Source organism: Protopterus annectens, chromosome 2.part1 (assembly GCF_019279795.1).
Source record: "Protopterus annectens isolate FY-2018-M chromosome 2.part1, PAN1.0, whole genome shotgun sequence".
Classification (NCBI taxonomy): domain Eukaryota; kingdom Metazoa; phylum Chordata; order Ceratodontiformes; family Protopteridae; genus Protopterus; species Protopterus annectens.
This window is the reverse complement of record NC_056729.1, coordinates 1,555,564,390-1,555,581,027: the sequence shown is the minus strand read 5'-3', so window position 1 is coordinate 1,555,581,027 and position 16,638 is coordinate 1,555,564,390.

Genomic DNA, 16,638 nt, shown 5'->3' with positions numbered 1-16,638 from the left:
CCTGTATCTACCTCCTTTATCTTATCTCTACTCCAAAAACTTAAACCCACCACCCCCTCTGCAGACAAACTTCCTGCAGAATTCTTGCAGATAGGAGCCAAAGCCACTGCCTGTCCCATTTCTATCCTGATAAATAGATCTATAAATGAAGGAATTTTCCCTTCTATCTGGAAGATATCTCACATCATCCCACTACACAAAGGGGGCAATTCTAATGACTTCTCAAACTTTTGTCCCATAGCACTGTTATCACCTATAGCTAAAATCATGGAAAAATGTATCAATAAACAACTACTTAACCACCTTCTCCATAACAACCTACTTGCTAACTGTCAACATGGATTTAGACCTTCCCACAGTACCACCACTGCATTATTCTCCTTTACCAACTCCATCAACTATAACCGCAACAACAATAATCTATCATCTTCTATCTTCATAGACCTATCAAAAGCTTTTGACATGGTTAATCATAAACTTCTTCTGCACATACTAAAATCTCTCGCACTTGATCCCCCTTCCTTAACTTGGTTTACATCTTACCTAGAAAACCGTCAGCAGGCAGTACTTTGGAAAAATTCACTGTCTAATCTCCTTCCTATCTCTTTAGGTGTACCTCAAGGGTCTATCCTAGGCCCCCTCCTATTTTCTATCTTTATTAATGACCTCCAATCAGCTATCCCTAATACTACCTGCATACAATATGCAGATGATTCTATTATAATCTGCACTGCTTCCTCTCAAACTGAACTATAGTCTCTTACCCAAAAAGCTTTCACCACTGTTGAACACTGGTTCTCTGACCGTTGCCTACTCCTCAACCCCAAGAAAACCAAATTGTTACTGTTCTCACCTACCCGTAAATCTACCCCTCTAAACTTCTCTATTACTTCCACTGATAACACTCTGATTTCTCCTGATTCTACTACAAAACTACTAGGAATAACTACTGACAACAATCTCAATTTTGATTCTCATATCAACAACACAATAAAAGTAGTTAACAAAAAGATTGGATCCCTTTATAGAATCAAACCCTTCCTTACACCTGAAGCTAGGACCACCTTAGCCAGATCTCACCTTATCTCTACCCTTCTATATGCTTCCCCTATTTATACTAATCTCTCTAAAAATAACCTCAAGAAACTTGCTACATTTTACCATAATATTGCTCGATTTGCTACAGAATCTATGTTCAGAACTCACCACTGTCTGAACCTAAAACAACTAGGTTGGCTTGCACTTCCTAACAAGCTCATTTATCAACAGCTCTTAATAGCTCACAAAATTCTATATCAACCATCTAAAACACCAATACTCTCTAACCTCATTACTCCATACAATAACCTGAAGCACCTACGTTCTTCAAACAAACTACTGGTTAATATCACCAAACCCAATAACTCTGCGGGTGATTGCCTTTTTTTCCAACTCTGTTGGAAAAATGTGGAACAAACTACCATCCGATATCTCATCTTTGTCCACTCTTCCACTCTTTAAAAGACAACTGAAAATGCAGCTCAATAAATACTGGCTCTGTTCCTGTACCAACCCAGATTAACCTTCCTTCTTCCTTTCCTCTACCTTAATTCTTTCCTTCTCTTTTCCCTGTATCCTTGATAGCTCCCCCCTTACATAACATCTTTGTAGATATATGTTATCTCATATATACTGTATGACCATTGTAAAAAAAAAAAAAAACATTTTATTTTACCATATTTGTAAGACAATTTATTATTTACTCTATGTTTAGATGTTATCAAATTTGTGTATTGCAAGTATTTACTCATTTTGCTTATGAATGTTATCTCGTTATGGCTATTTCTGTTTGCATGTGTATTGCGTGTACTAACTCACTTTGTTTAGAAATTTCATCTTGTTATGGCTATTTCTGTTTAAACTTGTAATAGCCATTGGAGCTTTTCTCCCCGGGCCTCCACTGAAAATGGACATATATCCAGCTGGACTAGCCCGGTCAACAAATGTAAAATAAAAATAAATAAATAAATAAATAAACTCTTTGCTGTTTGATTACTTTACAACTAATCTAATTGACTGTGCAATACGTTTACTTCATGGATGTGAAAACTGTTTGCTCTGCAAATACACAAATTATGCCCTGCATGACTGTGTGAATGCTTACCTTCATGAATATGCAAACAATGCTGTGCATTGGAGTACAACTGTTTACATATAAATAACTACTTCTGTGGTGCAGAAGGATAAAACCATGACTATGCTACTGATGATCCTAGTTTGAATTGTGGTTTTGGTGCCTCTAGAAGTTGACCAAAGTGGATAGAAGTGAGTGGCTCACCCATCCTGGACAGGAAGGCAGCTCTATTTCACCACAAGGGTGACACCTAGTTGGATCACTAGGTGTTACCCTGTGGAGTTTCAACCAGCTGAGCCTGCACTGTCATGGTGTATAGCACCAGTAAAGTGGAGGAGATTTCAGTATTCGGAGACATTATTTTCCCTTGAAAGGCAGTACTAGTGGGATTGAAGGAGCAACCAAGGGAGGAAGGGGTATACTTCCAATGGGGAAGAGGTAGGTTGCTCCCAGGACCCACATTGGCCCACTATCTACCACCAGGGGAACAGAAGGACTAATCCTTCTGTTCCCCTAGTGATGTGAACATTCTCCAAGAGGGCCTTACCCAAACTAATGACTGGTGGCAGAAGCATGGCCTCAAACTGAATGCCAAGAAATGCATCACTATCCTCTTTGGGGAAAATGTCATCCCCACTAATTATTACATTAATAACAATGTACTAAGCATGCAATCAGTCATGAGAGACTTGGGAACCAGGTTGATAGCAACCTGACTTTTGATCACCACATTGCCTCCATTATACGGAAGGCTTTCTACATGGCCCATCTCATAAATAAGGGTATTTCATCCAGAAACAAGGAGGTCATAACATCCCTATACTCCTCCCTTTTCAGACCTATTAACGAGTACAATGCTTCTTGCCAGGCATATGCAGCGGTTGGAGATACCACAGAGGTTCCTGGCCAGGAAAATCCAGGGTCTCAAACACCTATCCTATACAGATAGGCTAAAAGTCCTGTCCCTCTACTCAGTCTCATACAGACTGCTCAGAGGTGACCTGTGTCTGGCATACAAGGCCATTTCAGACCCAGCCTGGTCTGTGACATTAATAGGACTTATTGGCGGGATAGATTTGTGTCCCAAAGATTCCCCCGTCTGTGGAATAGACTCCCTCTCCATGTCAAACAGAGTACCTCTCTAGCCCTGTTTAACAGGAACCTAGATGACTGAATGGTAAACAGAAAATATACCCCTGGGATCCCACCTGTGTCCCTGCTGGACAGGGGAAACAGGTGCTGACTTTGAGGGAACATGGGTGAACTTCTTGGCTAGGCTTATAAGAGCCTCCAGGCCAATAGCTTAGTATCATCCTATGAACCTATGAACCTAATCAAGATTCCAGGATGGGAACAAATGGACTGTGGTGTTCTCACACAGCCCAGGAATACCCAGCTGCTGTGTCTACAGAGCAAATGATACAATTAGCTGTCAGTAGTGGACCAAACAGGTGTCAGTAGTGGAACCATGAGGCAAGGTCCTGGGGAGTAAAAAGAATAAATGCTTGCATATCAGTTGCATATCTAAATTGCCTTCATTGTCTGTATGCTGTTTACTGGCATTCAAGGACAGGTGAGTTGTTGGCAAGTGATAGACTGACTGGTAACTTGGGTACTGGAAGACCTAGTTTTAGAGGGATTGGAAAGAGTGAATTTGCCAGCTCACCCACTCAGGACAGAGGGAGGGATTCTTTCCTTTAGTGCAGACATGTACATGGTGATGGGTGTGTGCATAATCATGAAAGCAGATTGCTTTTAAAACTACAGCATTTGCTGTGGTGGCCAAAGATAACTGATGTTACATGTGGTGATGCTTGTGACATCATTAGCTCCACCCAGTTAGGGCATACTGACAAAATAACCTATTGTGCAGTACCTACATATGTGATGCTGCAGGCTGGTCCCCTTCTTTTCCCTGTCCAAGTAGTGTAGTCCCATCCCAGGGGGATAATATCCAAAACACCTAATGATAAATGATTCATTTAAACAATTGATGCTTAGCTGGGAGGCATGGAAATGGGGAACAGAAAAAAACCCCGGAAACTCAGGCTGCTTTATTTCAACATTCTAGATAGAAACTAAGGTTGCTGCATTTTAGTGTAATAAATAGGTAAGGTCAACCTGCTTCTTTTCAGCATAACAGACAGGAATATAAAACAGCACAAATAGTATGTGTCAGCCCACAGTTTCCTACACACAGCTTGAGAAAGAAACAGCACAGTGTTTTCTTTGCTTTCAGCACCTGATTCACTACTTATACTGTCCATTAAAGAAAGATCCTAAGTTTCAGCACATTGCAGTCAAAAAATACTCTGCAAAGCACTTTGCAGTCTGTTGAACAAGCTTGCAGACTGCCTTTTGTTGGCCTGTGGGAGTAGGGGGGCTGATGATGATAATTGACAACAGTGAGGAAAAGAGTGCAAAAAAAAAAAAACTATCTCTCAATCACATCAGTACAAGGACTGCTTGTGGATGGGCCTATATTTTTTGGATACATCCCTGAAGGTGTGAGATGGTTTGCCCATGATAACTTATCAATGTATCCATGCACTATCCCTCCTATGGTGATACCACTGATGGGATAAAATGAACAGACATTGACAGTGACATAAAGAAACTGGAAGGGTATGACTGAATTATTTTAAAAACGGCAAAACTAAAAATGCAACAATAATGGGGAAGGTCATTTATAGCGCTGTAGGCACTACATGTCATGGTACACAAAATGTTAAATCCCAAACTGTTCACGGACTTTTTAAAAGGACAAGGGCAGTGACTCTTCTCCATAAGCCAAGAGAGATCACAGGTGTAACATATCAATGTTGATATGTGTATGTCATCCAGCAACCCTTGTGCCTTGTCATGATAGCTAGAGAGAAAGATAGATGGATGGATGGATGGATAGATAGATAGATAGATAGATAGATAGATAGATAGATAGATAGATAGATAGATAGATAGATAGATAGATAGATAGATAGATAGATAGATAGATAGATAGATAGATAGATAGATAGATAGATAGATAGATAGATAGATGGGGGGTGGCGGCATAATGGTCAAGGTGTTTACCTTACAGACACAAGGTGCAGGGTTTGATTCACACTTGGGGTAATTGACTAGGCTTAAAAATGTCCTACAAGGGCAGTTAGCCTAGTATAAAAACTATGAACTAGATAGATGATGTGTGTGTTTTCCTTTCAACACCCTCTACCATATAAACAGGATGAATGCAATTATAATAGTCTCAGTGGTTCAGCAGGGAGCACACTTGCCTTTGGTGCTGCAAGATCAGACAGCTGTGGGTTCTTTTCCCTACCCCAAGAGATTAGATTCATTTTCCATTGCTCACACTGCAGTGCAGCATAAGGGGGGTGCTGCACGCCTCAGTGTGCTGTCCTTTGAATGAAACTTTAAACAGAGGACCCATCTGTTTGAGATGGTGGCAGCTCAGGCAGATGTAAAAGACCCATAGCACTTATAAACAGAGTAGGGGCAGTTCTGCCATCTCCTAGCCAAATTTCAAGTCACTGTGAATACCACCTTGAGTCTTCCCTGAAAAGAGGCTGATGACCTAGTGGGACTGACACCGTCAACAACAGGTAAATAATAAAATTGCTTTTCTCTTTGCAGCACAATATCTCTTATCCTGTTTCTGTTTTCAGGGACACATTTCAGATTGCCTTCATCTTTCACACATAGGTCCCTGAAGACTCCTGCTTGGAACCTTCTCTAGACCCAAAGGCGATAAATCTGACTCTCTATAGTCAGTAGCCATGATATAAACCTAGAGGCAGCTGTTCATTATTATTTATCAGGGAAAGTTGCCTCTCTCATTTACCTCTCTGCTTCAGACTTAGAAACTGTATTTCCCTTCCATGATATATCTGCTAGCAAAGAGAACCACAACCATTGTACAGATAGCAGGTGCAACACCACAACTAGCTGTGTGCTTACCAGGCTTAGTAGTCACAATGTGACAGTATATTTAAGTGAGTATGTGTAGGTATGGATATATATTGTTATTGATCTCCTTCTTTCACTCTTCTTTTATAAATGCAGCTGGTTTGCTTCTCTAGAATACATTTCTAATAGCTCATGTTGTTTTAGAGCATATAAAGATTCATGTTTATTGGACACAAATGTGATTTCCTTCTCTTAGTAGCGCAGAAATTAGACGATTCATAAGAAATCGTGTTATAGATATGCTATCATACATGTAGCAGAACTCACCCTTCAGCTGAGGTTTATATTCATTTTATGGCCATTTCTGTCTTGTATTATTAGGTTTGAAAATGGTTGTAGATGCCAGCTTCCTTTGTGCAAACCTTTCTCGGTTCAACCAGTATCTATGGAGCAATATACAGCCTTATGGCTTTGTTGTTATAATGGTTACGGGTATAGTATATTCATTTATATATTTATTTATTGACATTTGTTGATCAGGAAGGTCCACTGGGTCAGAAACCCATTTTCAGTGGAGGCCCAGAGAGAAAAGCTCCACAATGAGTAAAATAACATCAGATTACAGTAGATAGGTAGATACACAATTTCAGAAAGAAAGACTTTAAACTATATAAAAAATATATAGACAACAATTATCACATCATAGCAAACTTTTTTAGAAATACTATAGCACCTTCTCTTTAACACAGAGGTGAAGGTAAAGACATTTTGCAGAGAAAAAAGAAATTATATTTAATTCAATTTAAGCACATTGCATTAAAAACTGAGATATACACTAATACCCACTCACTATATTTTTTCCCCACCGGTGAATGATTTAGGGAGAAATAGCAGGTTGATTGGTCATTAGTGATTGGTTATAGCTTTGGATAGAGTAATAAGGAGAGATTATGGGGGTCTAATGACCTTTACAAGCACAAAATGTAAAGGTTCTACAATCAAGAAGTAATACACACACACACACACACACACACATTTTAGATATATATATATATATATATATATATATATATATATATATATATATATATATATATATATATATATATATATATGTGTGTATATACGTTTATATATTCCACAGCTCAGCAATGGATCTGACCTCCACTGTACAGGATCACCAACAGTCACACCCTTTGTATTTCAACTGTATACAAACAAGTACCTTTACAAGCACAGAGTTTAAAAGTTCTACAAAGAACTAATATATATATATATATATATATATATATATATATATATATTATACACATATACATATACACATATATTCCACAACTCAGCAATTGATCTGACCTACCCTGTATAGGTTCACCAACAGTCACACCTTTTGCATTTCCACAGTATACAAACAAGTACCATAATACATTGCTACATTTGTTACATGCATCTCTGTCAGGAGACCACCCATCCTGTGGAGCTTTATGTCAGCAAAAGAAGCCATTATTCAAAATATTGAATTTAGCAGATCTGAATGTATCATTTCTTGTGAAAAGCTTGACACTACACTACCTATTATTCTACTTAAATTGCTTGTTGTGAGATGTTACTTGCAAGTAGAGGTGTCACCCTTCAGAGTTGTATGTGATTTGGCAGGCATGAAATTGCACAGAGAGAGCAGAGCAGGTGGCTGAATTGTAGTTGTGGGCTGGGTGTGAATTTAAGATGGACTGACTCACTAATTAGTGTGACCTAAATGATAGTACAGTGAGTCACTTTACTGGAATATAAAACAGGTCTTGTCCGTGCAGTATTGTACATCTCACGTATTAAAGAAAAAGGGCATTCATCTGGGAATGTTGCTTCAGCTGCAGATATCTGTACTTCTGGACAGAAAGCTTCTGTGATGCTAAGAACATTTATTGTACGATCTGGAGTTTTAATAAGAGGTTTAGTAAAATTTCCAGCTGGCAAAGTTGATTCAGTGTAGCAAGAAACTGGAAAGGCTTCTCAGAAACTATAATAGGTCTTGCATCTGAGCATTTAGAAAACTAACAGTATGCTGTAATTAAACATATATTCATCCTGTCTAATCATAACTATGAATGTATGCATTTATTTTTATTTATTTAGCTACGAGTACAACTCCAGACATCCTTTTTTCATATATGATACAGACTACTGATAAGACACAATAACATAACAAAGTGAAGGCAGACAGGGATTTATGGGATTTTACATAAACATAAGTAGCAATTTATTCTCAGATGTGATGCTGCCACTCAGCAGTCTAATAGAAGAATATGTGTGCATTGTGTACAGGCAGGGCATACAGAACCACAGCACATGCAAGCTGCACAAACTGGACAGGTATGTCAAGGCATAAGAAACCAGGTACTCACAAACAATACACAGTTAAGTCACTATACCCTTCAGTAGTTCAACAATAAGAATTCCTCAAAATATGTCAAACTCTTTTCGTAAGCATGTAGTGCATCTGTGGATGCAGCCTTGCAGGTGTATAATAATGCTTCCAAAAGGGCTGTAATCAAGAATGTAGAGCATTGTTGTAAACGTCACAGACTTTGTAGTGTCTAAGGCGACTAGGAGCCAATAATCAAACATGGGAAAACCAGCCTTATTGTTTTATTAATTTATTATTGGTTTATTTAGGGAAAAATGACAAACCTCAGTGTGTACAAAGTTTAAAAACTACTTGATCTTGAGTACTAAAAAAATAAAAATGTGTTTAAAAGTACAGTACAGATCATATGCCTATAAAGTCTAGCTGAATCATTCAAAAATTCACTATTTTGAAATTAGTTATAGGTATTCCTACTGGACTTGCAATAGACTCACCTAATCAAAGGAAATCTAAAGGAACTACAAAAGGCAAACTGACTCACGTGCCCAAATCAGGGATGGTAGTTGGGTCCAAAGGCCCAAGGGAAGACAAGGAAAAGAAAGCTTCCCAATGTGTCTTATGGAGTCCTTAGAAAGTCATCACTCCAGTATTTGATGACTTGAGCTGCATCACAGAGACATAGGGTCTCACCAGCTCTTTCACCTTAGCAGGACTTAGATCATATAGGGCATGGAAGATTAGGGTAAGGATCTGAAATACATATATGGTCGTAGTCAACAGCCAGCACATGTCCTGCAGCACAGGTGGGATACAACATATTTAAGGTGTACCAGTTAACAACCTAGTAATGGAATTTTGCACCCTTTGTAAGTGGTCAGATCACTGTCTAAAGGTTCCAAGTAACAAGCATTATAGTAGTTAAGACAGGAGCATAATAAAGCATTAATCACCACCCCAAACTCTGAAGCTGGTATACATTGCTTGATCTGGGCATTTTCTTTAGGTAGAAATAAGATGTCTCGATGACTGTCCACACTTGATCCTTAAGCATTTCATTGGCACAGAATCCAAGCAGTCTTCCAGAGGTGAAAAATCAGGTACACTTTTCAGAGAAATGGAAAGGTAGAATATCATCATCAACATAAGACTGACCTCCATAAGTTGTAGCAATTTCAAACTGAAAAGCAAAGAAGTCAGAATCAAACCATGGGGTATACCACACTCCAGAGGATAGGAATTGGAGGAATTCTCCCCCAAATCTCATGCTGAGTAGAGCCAAAAGAACAAAAAAACAAGTCAAGACTCTACCAGATAATCCTCAGTGTACTCACGGATGTTCATTCAGGATTGCATCATCCACAGTGATCAAGGAGGACCAGGATGAGGTACTTAATGACCTCTTGGTGGAGGAAGGTTAAAGTAAGTATTGAATGACTGCGGTCTCTGTGTTATGCCGAGATCTAAATTTGAGTGACATGGATCTAATAAGTCATTTGACATCAAACAGGAATACAGTTCTGTGTAGACCACTTTCTGAATGACCTTACCAATAAAGGGAAGGTAAGAAACAGGATGATAATTCTCCAAAGATGTTTTTCCAAGAATCAGGACAACCACAGCCTCCTTTAGAGAAGATAATTCTGGGTCTTACAGAGGGCCAAACTATATGGAGAATGACTGGATGTAGCAAATCAAGAAGACATACTTAGCTTGTAGGGCCAGGATCCAGATCAAAACTGGTTGGGAACACAACTGAATCAATATTTTGGAGCTTATCATAAATGACATATTCAGTCTGTCCAGAGGAAGTCTAATGTACCTGTCAGTGACATCTCCTTGTTCACAAAGCTCATCTGATATAATGCATAATATAATGCATGTCATTTTTTCTTTGTGGAGTTTTATATGATGTAATATTTAATTTCATGTATCATTATATAATTGTAATGTATTTTTTACTATGAGGAGCTTTTCTCCCTGGGCCTCCACTGAAAATGGGCAATGCCCAGTCAGATTTTCCCAGTAACCTATATAAAATAAATACATTAAATAAATAAATAAATAAAATAATGTTTGTCCAGAACAAGTTTTTCCTCAAGAATATGAGTCCTACCCTTTTATAGCTTTAACCTGTGCATTAAGTGAAGCTCATGGCCGAACAAAGTCATATAGTGAACCTGTGCCATCATTGGAGCAGCCTGCTCCAAAGCATTAATAACAGCATAATTATATGCATAAAACAGATCATCAGATTCATCCTCACTGGCACCCTTCCCATGAGCCACTCAAGACTCTGGCAAAGAATATCAGACTCTACTGTCCTCACATTTCTACATTTCACCAATATATCTCTATAACCAGAGATTGAAATAAGGCAATGTTAAAACTAAAGTAGCTCAGATAATGGTCAAACCAGTAGATGAGCTCCACTACTACAGCCCTGATTTCTAGACCTAGCTAGAAAATTAATTCCAGAGAATGTCCAAACTTACAAGTTTCACTGGAAATCACTTGAGTGAAGCTGAAGCTCTGTATCAAATATAAGAGTTTCATGGCAAGTCCACAGGTCTTGCATTTCACCCTGGCATTAGAGCCTCAGGACTAAGGTGTGTGGACTAGGTTGATGAGAAGATCCAAGAACTCTTACAGGAAAGAGCCGAGGCAACCCAATAGATGGTACACAAAGAGAAAACTGAAATTTATTCCTGCCCCAAAGGCAGACTCAAAGGAATTTTATTCTCCAGCATCCACTTTGGTTAACTCTACATCAGATGGACAACAAATAGCTACCCCACAACTTGAGTTACCAAGCCTTGGGTTGTGAATCAGTCCATGACCCGGTGGAATGCAGACACCTAAACATTGCCCTGTTTTCTCATTCAGACATATCTCAATAATAAGTGTCAGAATGACCACATGGAGTAATATCGTGTCTGCTCCTGTCTGTTATGGCATTACATAGCACAGCCTCAGAACAATTTGAGAGACAAGTTCTACTCCTCAACTAGAGATATAAGTCCAGATTGTAAGGTGCTGGCATAACAGAAGAAAAACCCTGGTCCTCATGCCATTTCTATTTTGGATGGTGTTCATGCCTCTCAATTTCTTAGCCTAAGACATCTGGATAAAGCCTAAATAAAGGGGGGCAAAGGCCCAAAAATAGGGGCAGATTTTAAATACTGCTCTTATAAACTTAGTAAGTTGCTAGAAAAGCAGGATTTGTGTTAGCATGCATTTTTGAAGGATATAAAGTCTGAAAGTTAAATGTATGTCATTATATGGTGAAGTCAATCCTCAGTGATTTTGCTAGAAAACCACAAATTTTATGATGAATGGACCAACATTATGAGGCAAAAATCTGGACATTCTGCAAAAATCTGTAGAGTTGAGAGGTATGATTACTGGGTATCTCTGATCCCCACAGGAAACCCTCCACAAGAGCACACAAGAGGGAATCTCTTGCTATCCACAGTTCTTCGTCTCTGATGCCCCAAGCCTCTGTGGTTAACAGGCAAAGAACAAAAGGAATGAAGGGCCTTACTGGATTGTTAGGCATTCACAGTTTAAGCCCAATAAATACAAAAATGTGGAAACTATAAAATAGAATAAAACAAACAAAAAAAAGCTACTATCACTGAAAGCGATAAAATAAATTAGTGCCACCTGAAACAAACTGTATATATAACTCCAGGTACATAGTCTTGTTGCAGTCAACTCAATAAAAAGGCTAAAAAATGATAATAAACAAACAGTAAGATGAAATAAAATAAACACACGCAGCAGTGGCTATGAATATACCATCGCTCATAAGACAATGGTGATGATTAAAGATTACAACAAATAGCAAGGCAGCAGAAATTCAGATGACTCCATTATCCCCACAGTATGTTGTTGTTGTTGTTGTGTCTTTCGGCTTTTAATTCCCGGTTAGGGGTCGCCACAGCGGAACTCCGGTCCGCTAATGATTGGCAGTAGATTTTTACGTGCCGAGTTGCCGGCCCTGATGCACAACCTTCAACAAAGGTACGCCCATTCACGCATGTCTCCACACAGAAGACGCTCTAGCTGAGAATCGAGCAGGACAAGGTCTTACTGTGAGGCGACAACACTACCACAGCACCACCACCGCAGTTCATTATCCCCAGTCACTACAGACTTTTTTATTGATGTATGCCAGTTATCTTTAGGAGGGCAGGTATTTTGTGTCATTATACTATTATCCCCATAGTATAATGACACAAAATCCCTGCCCTCCTAAAGATAACTGGCATGCTTCAATAAAAAGTCTGTAGTGACTGATCTCAGTACCTAGTCGCTTATCACTGTTACTACCAGAATTCAAGTCAAAAGTGCAGGCTTTTGTAGGACTTCTAGTGGGCATACAGCTAATCTCAAACCATAAAATTTTATACTGGATTGATTAAAAAGGTTATTGGACCATTAGTAATTACGAAGCCCAGTCCAAAAATTGCCTTGTAGCAGAGTTAAAACAAGACAAACCACTGCAAGAATAACCAACAATCAACAATGGTCATACCACAGATCTTACAAATAAGGCAAAGATAAGAAGTCAGAGCCCTATCAACAGGAAAGCTTCCTAAATTGGGAATGGGAACATGTTTTTTGGAAATGTAATGAGTTGGCAGATTTTAAAAACTAACTACAGAGTACTTTGTCAGAAATGTTGGGGAAACAAATGGTTGTAAATAAGGAAATGACTCTTTTGAGCTGGAACACAAGATGCTCTAACGTGTTAGTAATGCATTTAGCACATTATAGTACCTGTGGTCTGTGGCTTGTGGCCTGTAGTATATTGTTCTTATTACACCTCCACACACCACCACAGAAGTGTAGCCAAAATAGTCGTGAAGCAGATGATAGAAATGTTAAAGTCTTCACATGACCATAACTCCTGTATTTTGACCTGTAGTGACATCATGAGCACCACTGCATCATGGCAGTATGCTAAGCTACCACAGTCACTTTGGTGTCTTCCAGGATGTTATGTATGGTGGCTTTATCAGCCCTGTAAAGTGCAAGCACGTTATAATTTTATAAGTCTGTTTCTGTCTCACACCTGTATGGGAGTGTTTGATCCTTTTTATTAGCTGCAATGCCAGACATAGCACTCTCAACTGGCACATTGTTCACTGTTCAGTTAAATTACTTTATAAGTATTACTTAATAGAATAATATTTAATTAGTCAAACATTCACAACAAAAACTGGCAAGGTAAATCTAAATCCGTGACACTGTTTGACAGAGTATTATATTGTAATATCAGTTGTGTTTATTTAAGGCCACACTCCCTCTTGAGAGACAGAGGCCATTATTAAATATCTAAAGTTCAAAAAGCTACCTTCATGGCACTGTACAGCATGTGATACTATAGTATTAGCTAGAGTCTTACTTGGCAGCAAAGAGTGAGTGACAAAACCATGACCTTAAATAAATTAGAAAGTTTGACTAATGATTAAATACAAATATTTCAAGTTCCTCTGTTAAGTAATCGTAAGTAATAATTACAAAATAATTGAATTGACTAATTTATCTACATAGTGAATTGCTGTGGGAATAGGTGAACATCTGGACTAGTATTTTTGTGAAGGCATCTTCCAAAGCACTAGAGACAAATTACATGTATTTTCGACTTCTAATTATGCATGTTAGTTATGTTTTATGCTATATTGTCAATGCTTTATGTAGAGTAGAAGATGGTTCTATAGGAGCGATATTTTCTGTAATAAATATCTCTTCCTCCATCATGTGCTGTTTATGCTGCAAAAGAAATTTGAGATCCCGTGATCAGGTATTTATGCTATCACTGTACTTGCAATTGTGTAATAGGTCTAACAGGATAGGGTCTGTTACTAGGCTTTATATGCAAGGTGGAGGTCTCCTCTTCGTAGCCTGTGCAATACCAAGAAGAGGGACAAAACTCTGAGATGGTCTGCATAGTTCTTATGATTTAGGGCCTCAATTTTGTAATGAGAAAGGATTGAGGTCCTTTCAGTTGTGCAAGCGTTTGGACAGATACATATTGAAAGAGGCATTTTGTTCAATGATTGTCTTAATGAGAGTTGAGCACAGTGATATGATTATATCTGTGGACCTGGATGCCATCCCTTTAGGTATAAACTATGAGGTGAAAAAGGACTTTACTTACGATAGTGGATATATGATGATCAAAGGACAGTCCATTTTCAATGTAAGTTCCCTGATCTCTGGCTACGGAATCAACCTTCAGAGGTGTGTTCTCAATGTGAAAGTTACAAGGGGGTCCTTGTTGAAGGATACTATTATGCATGCTTTGACACCAGATATCTATTTGAGAAAGACACTCTTGCAGGATCTTTGTGTCCTCTAGGGAAAACGTATTCACCCATAGTCCCTTAACATTTGCTTTGACCTCTGAGAAATAAATGCTAAAGAGGAGTGGCCCCGGGACTGAACCCTGGGGTACACTGCTAGTAACAGGCTTTTGGAAGAGGTGCAGCCAACTGCCCTAATTTCCTGGGTTCTATTTATGTGCCAGTTTTTTTATCCAACAAATTACATAAAGGTTTACATTTAACTTGGAGAACTTATCTATAATGCCTGAATGTGGGATGGTGTCAGACACCTTTGTGAGACATAGATATGCAGTATGCACTGATTATCCCTGATCCATGACTTCAGTAAGCTTCTCAAAGAATTAAACCAGGTTAAATTGGCAGACTCTCCCCTTGATGAATCCGAACATGCTTGGGTCAACAGTTTGTAGGTTACCTATGTCCTTGTTTATTAATGCCTAATGATCCTTTCCATAGCTTTTCAGATGAGAATGGTCAGGCTTATGGGTCTATAATTACCTGGGTCAGTGTACATACCATCCTTGTGCAAGGGGATGACTGTTGCTGTCTACCATCTTGCAGGAAGACTGTTTGTAGGTTGATACTCAACAGGTTCTCTAAGGGGTCTGACAAGACTTGTTTAAGGCTGACAAGTAGGCAGCCTAGTATGATCTCCAGCCCCAAGGAAGTAGTGTTTTGGCTATGGACAGTGCCTTGAGGACTTGCTCTTGGGAGATACTTTGGAGATTTGAGTTGAAAGTGTAGATACAGGTATGTGATCTGGAAAGGATGGGAGCTAAGGGTGAGCTAAATTTGTATGCTAGTTGGATCATCTGGGTCTGAGTAAGTTATATAATTTACTATTAGCTCTGTGCAATGCTGTGTATTGTTTCTGAGGTTTCTAATATAGTTAAAGAAGGCTTTGTGGGTATCTTTCACCTTTATGGCTTTTTTACCCCACATCTAGCTTTAGTTCATTTTATCAGGGTCTGGCATTCTTTGCTAAATTTAGCAAGAGCTTCTTTAGCATCTTGACAGTTAAATTTATTTTTGCATGCAGTGATTTTTTTTCTTTTATTATAGATCCTGTTTATAATTTGGTTCCAACACAGAGTTTTCTTCTTAAATTTGACATTGCATTTACTTCGTAGAGGGGCAGATGCATCCATGCAGCTGTTTACATGTGCATATAATTTGTCAGTAAAAGATTCCACATAAGCAGTGGGGTCATCATGTTGGAAGGGGATTTTGAATTTAATCAAGTGGTCACTCAGCTGTAGCAGATTAACCTTCATATAGTCTCTGAATATCGAGGTATTGGATAATGCTTGTGGCTTCAGTCGTAAGGACCAAGTACAGAATTTTATTAAATCTTGTTCAGGTGAGGGCTAAGTAACTGGTCCAGAGAATTTGTACTGATGAAGTCCAGAAATTTCAGGCACACCTGTCTAAGGTTGTATAAGTCTTCCAGTTAATGGAGGGGTAGTCAAAGTCTCCTACAAGAATGGTGTTTAGTTTATAGACAGGGACTCCATACTAGTTAGGTAGGAAGTATGGAATGAGGTGGGCACAGAAGGTGTTCTATAGTTAGCTAAGATTTGATAAGGGTTTTTTTAATAGTAAGTTGGATATGGAGGAGTTTCAAACCATTATCTTATCTAATAAGTCTGGACATGAAATGTTTTCCTTAAGAACATGGAGGCACCATCACCATCAGTGCCTTCATTTAGTGCAGTGGGCCTGAACATGTGATAGGCATTGAATCCTTGTGCTGATGGAGTGTTCTTATTGGTCCTGAACCAAATCTCAGTAACAGTGCATATATTAATGTTTTCTAGGGTGAGGAATGCTGGTAGGGAGTGCATGTTTTTTTTTTTATTTTTTTATTACGGCTCCTAGCGCTAAGCAGCAATGCCTTTATG